Consider the following 9,595-nt stretch of genomic DNA (forward strand, 5'->3'; position numbering starts at 1 on the left):
TATTATATTTTTTTCTAAACAATTCACTTCATGTAAGTCAAAAAAAAAAAAAAATACTCAAGCTGAGATTGAAACCAAAACCTAAAGATAGTGAGCCAAGTATGATACAATTAGGTCAGCTTGACACGTTCTATACAAGGTGTTTTCAAACTATTTATCTTTAGAATAAGTAATCTGTAATGTGAACTATTCACGCATGCACATTCATGAAACAGTTAGCAAAGATATAAAAATGCAATAACTCTTTTGTACCAATTTTTCAATTTTTACCTCATAGCAGCTTTTTTTTCCAGAGAAAAACTGATTAAGAAATTTTCCACATGTCTGACTACCCTATATACAAAATTTCAAGTCTGTAAATCAAAAATCGTTGAGTATATAGGTTGAGAAATGTTCTCACAGACAGACACATTCTCACTTTTATAGATATACTAGATTAATCAAGTAATGAGTCGGCATTTTCTTTCCAAATTAGTAAACAACAACACTAAGAAACAAACCCTCTCTGGCGGAACCTGACCTAGTTAACCCCAAGAAAATTTTTTTTAATTTTTCTAAATTTTAGATATTATTCATCCAAGGCAACATGGATCAAGAATATATCAATTTTGTGGGTGTTTGTATGTCCCGCTAAAAGTAAAAAAACTACAAAACAAACATACACAAAAGCAACTGCTCTTCATATAATAGATTTCTAATCAAAAATTTTTGTTTTGGTGTGAATAATACAATCATGTGATAAAAAGTAAAGGAAATGCATTTCAACAATCAAGAATGAATAAATTTTCTATTTCATATATGTTTCATTTAATTTCCATGATGTATTCTTAGGTTCTTTTTTTATTAAAACAATATATACATAAATTTGAACATGTTATATTTATATAATAAATTATAAATCTTCTCTATATAAATAAAATGAACTCATTTTTTCCCATGTGAGTTTGACCTTAATAGGATTAAAAATCAAGATATTACATGCAAATGTAATGTGCACAAACTGCAGCACAGGATCTGAGGTGTGCTATAGGCCTATTACCCTTACACTTCCTCGATAACCATACATTCCTATATTTTTTCTGGTGAGAGTTCACTGTCAAAATCAGTTAGATTCAATGGAAGTTGCAAGATCTTTTCTCTTTATTAGATTCCTCCTTTCCCGCTCCCCATTTACACTGCATTGGATGCGTTCACAAGAAACAGTACAAGGAAACACCGGTTTGGAATCTTACCTGGTTATTTATGCCGTTTTTTTTTTTTTGTTTTTTTTATCTTCTTTCCCTGATTTATGCTTTCTGTTTTTACCCTAAATAAAATAAAAATACAAAAATATAAAAAGAAAACGCGATTATTATTATTGTTTTCTTTTTGCCTTTTTTTTTTTTTTTTTAGTTAGTGTAAGACGCAACCTGCGGGACTAACCAGTTCTTACTTCCAATTTTAACGACTCTAACCTTGAAATATAACTATACCTTTATTTATTATTGCTTGCAAGTAAACATTTATTTTTACACAAAGAATTAATTCTTTACTGTTTATTATTACAACGCAACGATATCGTGAATTCACTTGCATTACACTTAAATTAAAATTAAAACAAATAAACTCATTTAGAATTCGAGAAAGCAAATTCAGTTATAATTCGTTCGCTGCGGAATTGATATTTGACCTAATTCACTTTTTAGTTAATTCATCACGTTTTTTTTTTGTTTGTTTTTTTTTTTTCTTTGCGTTTCCGCCTCAATGATTCTGAGCAGCCCTGTCAGTATTCCCTGGCAGAAGTGCCTCATACGATTACTAATAAAGTCCTTTTCAAAGAAAAGTTGAAACTTAGGAGGGTGGACGTCCTGAAATTGAACAGAACCACACCTCAGCCAGACAGCAACAAAGTCACTGTTGAACTGATTGTCAAAAATGTCTGAAATTAGTTGGTTCAACTTATTCAGGTAATTACTTAAGAGCTAATGGTTTAAATTTCACAAAAAGAAAAATAACTTCTAAGCATATTTAAATATTCTATGAAAGTATGTTCTTCTTTCCAGTATTACGAAATAAAGACAGAAACTCTAAACATTTTCTCCAACAGTTCAAAAAACTGTAATCATCTTTTATAAAATAATTTTTCGAAATATTTATGTGATAAAATGAAATTCATACAAATGTTATTAGGTTCTTTGCTTTTTACATTGAGAATCTCAGATCCTGGTAGAATAAAAGTTTAGCCTCTCATAGATAATTTACTGATCTAGCCTTCAGAACAATTCTTGCATAAGTCTAGACATCAGCCTTCAAAGATTAACTAGCTGAACTATTTTTCTAAAATGTTTTTTTAGTATATTTTTCATATGAAGAGTGCAACATACAAATATTTCAGATTCTAACCTTAAAATTACAGTTTAAATATTTTTTTGTGAATTCATGGGTCTGCAAAATATCAATATTTTATCATTATCTTCTATCTGTGTGTCCTCCAAAACTCCCAAAGATATACCAACAAATTATACATATACTTTATCAGGTTTTGTTAAGCAATTTACTGTAATATTCATTCAGTAGTGATCACCTCAGATTAAATTAATTCATTAAAATGAAAGAAAAATTTTAGATACTCTTCATGCTAAACAATAAATATAAAATTATTTTATTTATCTTTTTGAAATAATTTTCAATAAACAATAAACAGTAAAAATGTTGCCAATTTCCGTTGCTTTTCTACTTGGTTAACTGTTTCTAAATTAGTTTTATTTTATTCAAAAAAACACAGTTGAAAATGAATTGTATTTCTCAAATTTTCATTATTGACGAATCAGTTTTTGAAAATTTCATCAAATTGTAGCATTCTTCGTGGTAGAGTAAAAAAAAAACTTTAATAGAGAACAAGAGTAAAAAAAAAACTTTAATAGAGAACAAGAGTAAAAATTTTTAAGTGAATAAAATCCAATTTCTACATGTTAATATTATTTATGATTTTACATAAATAATGTCTAATGGTAAGTTTGTGACTGCATGATAAAAAATGCATCATTCCTCATGTGAAATAGTTATACTTTTTGTAGAATTTTATGTTAAATTAATAGTTTTTTTTTTCTTTTAGGTTTTTTATTTCACATTTGAGACCATTAGTTTCTATGTCTAAAAATTAAAAATAATGGTGGTCTCATTGAAGCCAGTCAAGCCTTCATAATCATGGAAAAAACAAATTAAACAAAATATAAGTAGAACATTACATTTCGCACAATTGGTGTCAATAATTGAATGTGTTCTTAGCAGTATTTTGTTTGATTTTTGAGCGATTATCACAGAGCAACCGGAGTTTTCCCAGAAAATCTGTTCTGTTAGTTTTTTACTTATATCATGTTTAATGTTTGTACAAAATTTCAAAAAATTCCAAGGCCTAGTTATTGAGAAAAGTGCAGACAGACGAAGGGACAAGGACGAATTTACAGGGCCACTCTCCTTTTGTCAGAGGGACCAATTAAAAAAAACCTTCAGTTTCTGTCATCATTATCAAAGCTTTAAACAGAAATGTTAGAATATGAGTAGAAAATGAGTTTACGAACAAAGGAAAAAAATGACAATTCAATTTCTTTAGGTTGTGTGACTTGAGAAAAATGTATTTAAAACAAAAACAGCAAAAAAAAAAAATTATTCAACCATCTTGACATTAAATACTAGATATCAAATACTTATTTTACAAAATGAAAGCTGGTTTTGAGTGACCTTCAAAAACTGGTTCATTCCAGTGTGCGTATTGTGTCTGGGTCTTATTAAATAACTAGGAAAAAAAAAATCTTGTAATGGAATGTGTCTATTCAAGATAAATAGGTGATCTTTTTAAATCATTACCCACCAAATTTGTTTGGAATGTAGTTGATTAAAACTGCTTTTTTCTTTCTTTGTCATCTGGAAGTCAACCATGTCACTTTCTCTTGTAATTTTTCACAATATCAACAAAGTATGAATGAATAGCCTCTGTGTGTCATGTTATACCTCTCAAATATTACTTTTGCCAATAACTACTATTTGCCTTTTTTTCTTCGGACTGTCATCATAATCCATTTGTCTCTGTTCTAAAATGATATAACGATATTTTAATAAACACCTATTGCAAATTAGAAATGCAGGTGTAAAATAGGAACTTAATAGAATTGTATCTAAAAAATAATAACAACCTAATAAATGACAATTACATTGTCACTAAGTATTGTGTATATATACATTACAGTGGTCATATTTCAACTGATTACCATATATATGTAGTGATATCTAACCGATGTTGGTCTGGAGTATATAAACATTTGTTTTTGTTTATTACTTTTGTTTTTATTAATTATGAGCTTTTGCGTATTTACATTTTTTGTTTTTTTTATATGGCATAATGAAAGAGAATCCAACAACTATATATATCACTTTCAATCATTTTGACAAATCATTGACTAACGCTGAACTTCTAATAAATGACCCCCCCCCCTCATACAAATATCAATTGTAAAGTAATAATCTAGTAATCTAGACATTATCGAAATATGTGCTATTAATTATCTTAATTTAAACAAAGTATTACCGTTTTTTTTTTGGGGGGGGGGTACAAAAAATTAAAAAGGAAGTGGTATTATGAAATAACAAAGGGAGATAACTTAATTATTTAAAAAAATATATTTATCTTTCTTAACTCCAAAAAATAGGGATGTTTACCTGAAAGTTTCTCTTGGAATATAATATGTAATCAATGAAATGGTTTCAATTACTTTTTCATTTTGTGTTATTCACAAACAGATTGAAAAAAATAATCCAAATTTCACTCACAAGGTAGAGTCAAATATTGGTTTGACTAAAGCCATGCTATTGAGGTCTAAGTTGTCCAGAAATCCACAAAAATAACTTTATATGCTGCAGGGGGTAATTTAAAGATGTGTGAGGGTGGTGAATATAAACATAAGTTTACAACAAACACAATTATATATTATTTGATTAATTGGAATGTTTATTGAGATGAGTATTATTTATCTATTTATTTGCAGACTATTATCCCCATCTTTCTTAGTTGTTGTTTCAAGACATTTCGGCCAACTATTCCTCTGGCCTTCTTCAGGTGGTTACTGTGATAGGATAGGAACTCTGAATCTCCTAACTGCATTCTCAACAATTACTACCTTCCATAGTTGTTGTCGTCTCCCCACGTTTTGGCCAACTCATCCTCTGGCCTGCTTTGGGTAGGATTTAAACCGCTATCTTCAGACAATGCTCACCTGGAACAATAGAGATTCGACGTTTCTATCGACTGCGCCATGGACCATGGGCAGTTAGGTGATTCAGAGTCCCTATCCTGTCATGGTAATCACCTGACGAAGGCCAGAGTAATAGTTGGCCGAGACATGGTGAAACAACAACTAAAAGATGAGGATAACAGTCCGCAATAAATAGATGAACACAATTATATTTTAGATTAGCAATTACTGATAATCTGCTCATTGTTCACTATTGATGACAGTCCTATCTCTGCTATGAAATAAGTCTTCATATTTCCAATCCTTGTTTTAATGGTCACAATGCGCAAAAAATATGATAGAGGACATACATCACATTTTTAATATCACCCGCACTGAAACGTTACAAGTGAATTTTACCCTTTTTTTTTTTTTTGTTTTTAGATGTACAATCATACTACTTCAAAAGTTCAGAAATATATTTTCTTATTTAGTACATAGTTTGTATAAACTCATGCTATGATACTTGCAAAGGAAAATTAGATAAAATAATGAAGGCAAAGTGAAAACTACAAAAAGTATAGCATATTTGTGCGCAAACAAAATGGGCACACGTTTATGTATAAAAAAAAAGAAAATGTATTAATAGTTAAGCTAAATAATATGAAAGCAAAAAAAGGGGTGTATCAACTGTAGAATAATGAAAAGGGAATCTGTTAAAAGATTTTATAAACAAATATGGAAAATCGCGTTGCCTGTAAGTAAACTATGTTTAGGTAATTTCTGATATCTAAGTAAATGGTATATTTGATTTTAAAATGTGAACTAGACAACAGACCAAGAAAATAGTTACCAGGCCAAGTTATTTGCATTTTTGGTGCACTAAGAAAAACTTATAACTAGACTGTAGAAATCAAATTATTTTAACTAATATGCTATGCTAAACAAATAAGTATTCAACACAAATGTAATTGTTTATCTGATAGCTAAAATACAACAATAAAAAAAATATTAATGGCCGAAGATGTTTTTTTTTTTTTTCAAATGCCTCAATTTTATCAAATTTCTGGACTGGAATAAGTATTTTTTAAAGAAACTAAAGCAAAATACATATATGCAAAGAATATGATGAAAGGATAAAAAATTGCTTATTAGAATCAAATATCGATCTGTTTGAAGGCGAAAATCCATCTGAATCAATTTTGTTTAATTAGATTTCATCCAAATATATTACAATTTAATGTAACAAAATTAGATGGATTTTCAGAAAAAAAAGAATTATTATTAATTGAAACATAGTTAAGAATCTTTACCTTTGATGTAAATTTATGGCAAATATTTTACCAATCGATATCAGGTAAATCTGTAAAAGAATAATGAATAAAATCAAATTATTTGATTTTTGGTAGAATTTTGAAAATTGATTCATTTAATTTTAATATAATATGACATAATTTCATTTTTTAATGTCTAAAATTTTTACAAACATAAATATTTTTAAATAGATTAAATTTTACATTAGATTTTTTCAATTTTTCTCTATAATATGGTCTGTTTAATTATTTTTATTATACGAGTTCTTAACCTGAATTTTTGTTGGGATGGAAGACAAAAAAGGAGAAATTTGGCCTATTGCTATGGTTCAAATAGTTTTAGTATTCCATGTTTACGTTTATTTTAAACAGCAATTAGTAAATGTGGCACGGCTTATCTGATCAAAGTGTCATAAAAAAAACCTCCAACATCTTAAAGATTTTTTAGTACATTTAGAAAACTCTAAAAAAAAAGGAAAATGTTCGAGAGTTTTTATTTTAATTTTTGCTTTTCAAAATAATTATCACCAAGTTTGCTTGATTCCTAATTTTCTGTTCAAAAGTCTCCAAATTTTTGGTTCATTTTTATGTAATGAATTGAAACGCAAAATTCTGCAGAGAATTTTACTATAACATATTTTTTGTAAAACTTCACAAATGCCGAAAGTTTGAAAAACCAAAACAAATATAAAACTGATGAATGATGAAAATGTTTATGAAAGGAAAATGGTTGTGGAATATTGTATGGCTTTTATTGGAAAAGACACAGTTGTGTGCATCTATAAAGGGATCTACTTGATGATGATGATGATGATGATGATGCAGTAGTATCTAATCAAGTTCCGGCTGGGTTTCTTCTTTTATTTTCTAAACTTAATTTTTTTTCATCTTTCTTCATTGATAAAATACTTATCAAAAGTTTACAGCTATTTAACATCAATTCCTTTTACCCCGTTGTTTCATTCTATTATTTCTTCTTCAACCTACCTCATCTAAACACGTAATGGACTTTTCTCTTTTTGCTCAAGAAATCATTGTGTCTACATTTTTTTTTTTTATAGAAATCGCTCCAGACAAGGCATAAAGCCACTTTTAATGTAATGTAAGGAGCTAAAAAACGCCAAGGATAAGTGCTGACAGATTTCGACTTAAAAAAAAATAAAAAATAAAAAAAACAGCAATTCTTCCCCCTTTGTCGGAAACATAACTCAAAGAACATAAGGACTAAAAGACAAAATAAGAGAAGCGAGTGTTATGAGGATGATAAAAGTAAAACTATGGCCCACTTTTTACTCTCCTTCCTTAATATTTTGCAACTGGTTGATAAGATAGAAATAAACCAGTTACTCAATTTCCTCAACTATGCTCTAACTGTGAAAAAAAAAAAAAAGAACTTTTATCTCTTATATAATCCCTCCACCTAAATACCTGTCCCACATCTCTGTGACTATGTTTGTAGAAATGCAAAAAGGGTTTAAAATTTAAAATAAAACATAAAAAGCGTCCATCTCCTCCACCCCGTTTTTCTTTCCCTATCTTTCGCCATTTTTTTGTTCCTCCAACAATTAACCTTAACCGTCCCTTATTTCAAAATGTTTTTTCCTTTAGAAACTTCTAATAATCGTGTCGAGATATTATGAATGAATTAAAAAAAAATTTTGTAACTTTTAAATAATTTCTTTTTGTTGTTTATTTTTTTTATTGCGTACCAGATTTGTCCAAACATTAAGTTTTCTTTTCTTTGTAATAAACAAAAGAAAGAAAAAAAACACACTTTTTCAAAATATGTTTATCACAGGGTTAGTTATAAAAATAAAAAAAATGCTTACAATAATGCTTGCCATCTAAACTTTTGGTCTTCTCTCAAAATGAATTGTTTTCCTGTTAGTACAGTAATTTGTCTCCTCACGGAGGCAAAGTTACAAACAAGGTCGTTTTTTATGTGGATAATATTCATTACCCCTAAATGGAACGTTCTGAATGGGACAACAATAAGGATTGTCCTAATCAGTAAGAAGTTCTCTTTCTCTGACCGAAGCCAAAGCAGATACTACATTTTGATCCTGGCCTAAATGCTTTGTGGTCGATCGATAACAAAATATTCTCACATTTACTGAGTATTCTAGAAATGTCACGAATTTCGTAACTGTTTAATGAAAAACCTTTAAAACAAATTTAAATGTTGAATCCATTAAAATAACCAACATCTGTTTGTTTTTAAGAGAAAATTTCGAGTAAACTTATCCAGAAATAGTTATAAAATAACCACCCAGAGTTTCACTTAGATCATTAATTGAACCAAATTTGATTATAATCACCAAATGATACCAACTTAACTTTTTAAATCTTACTTCAATTAAATAAAAATCTTGCAAATAAAAATAGAAAAATGTTAGTAAAAAGTTTCGCAGTCCAGGCTGAGAATGTATTCGCCAACTAGCTAGTCCTAGTTGGGTGGCCATTTAGAAATACTTATATCTGTATATATATATATATATATATATATATATATATATATATATATACACACAGCCTGAGTGCCCGACGTTGCCCTGGTGTTTGGAGGTGTGTGTTGAGCAAATTAAAAAAAAAAAAAAAAAAAAAAAAAAAAAAAAAAAATTGGTAGTAGGCAGGCAGGCTCGAACCCATACCACGGAAAAGAGCGTTTAAAAAAAACAAAACAACAAACGTGACGTCTTTGGTGTTGCACCCATCACCAAACCGGAAGTGACATAAGTCTAAATTAAGGCTAGGCAATCGAAAAGAGAGGATGGCTTTCAAAAATATCGGCGAAAAAAGCGACCCTCCTCGTAGAAAAGTGCTCAGTCGAGGGTGAAGGAATTAATGTTTTTGGCCAATGTTTCGATATTTGTTGTCCGAAGGGTCGATCTTCAAAATATTATCAATCTCGTGAAAATCCGTCGCCTCTGTCAAAAGTTTTAGGTAGACATACATACATACATATATAAATACATTTAAACAGACAGGTGAGATTTATATTATAGATAATCAAACATAGTCGCCTAACTAGCTAGTCCTAGTCAGGTGACCATTTTGGAATACTAGGTGCTATGT

General features: G+C 29.1%; 1 long non-coding RNA gene across 3 annotated transcripts in view; it reads right to left on the bottom strand.

Annotated features, from left to right (window-relative positions):
* LOC145279688 (uncharacterized) overlaps window positions 1–8,483 on the bottom strand; it is a 204,181-nt gene extending 195,698 nt beyond the window's left edge. For 2 of the 3 annotated variants that reach the window (XR_013868427.1, XR_013868428.1), the window contains exons 1-2: window positions 8,350–8,483; window positions 6,521–6,570 (exon numbers count right to left, since the gene is read on the bottom strand). This is a non-coding gene — a long non-coding RNA (uncharacterized LOC145279688). Of the gene's footprint in view, window positions 1–1,202; window positions 1,307–6,520; window positions 6,571–8,349 lie in introns of those variants that run through there. The other variant, XR_013868429.1, reaches the window with a different exon arrangement.
* Window positions 8,484–9,595: the final 1,112 nt, after the last annotated feature.

This window comes from Euprymna scolopes, chromosome 7 (assembly GCF_053919585.1).
Source record: "Euprymna scolopes isolate OS-2025 chromosome 7, ASM5391958v1, whole genome shotgun sequence".
In the NCBI taxonomy this organism is placed as follows: domain Eukaryota; kingdom Metazoa; phylum Mollusca; class Cephalopoda; order Sepiida; family Sepiolidae; genus Euprymna; species Euprymna scolopes.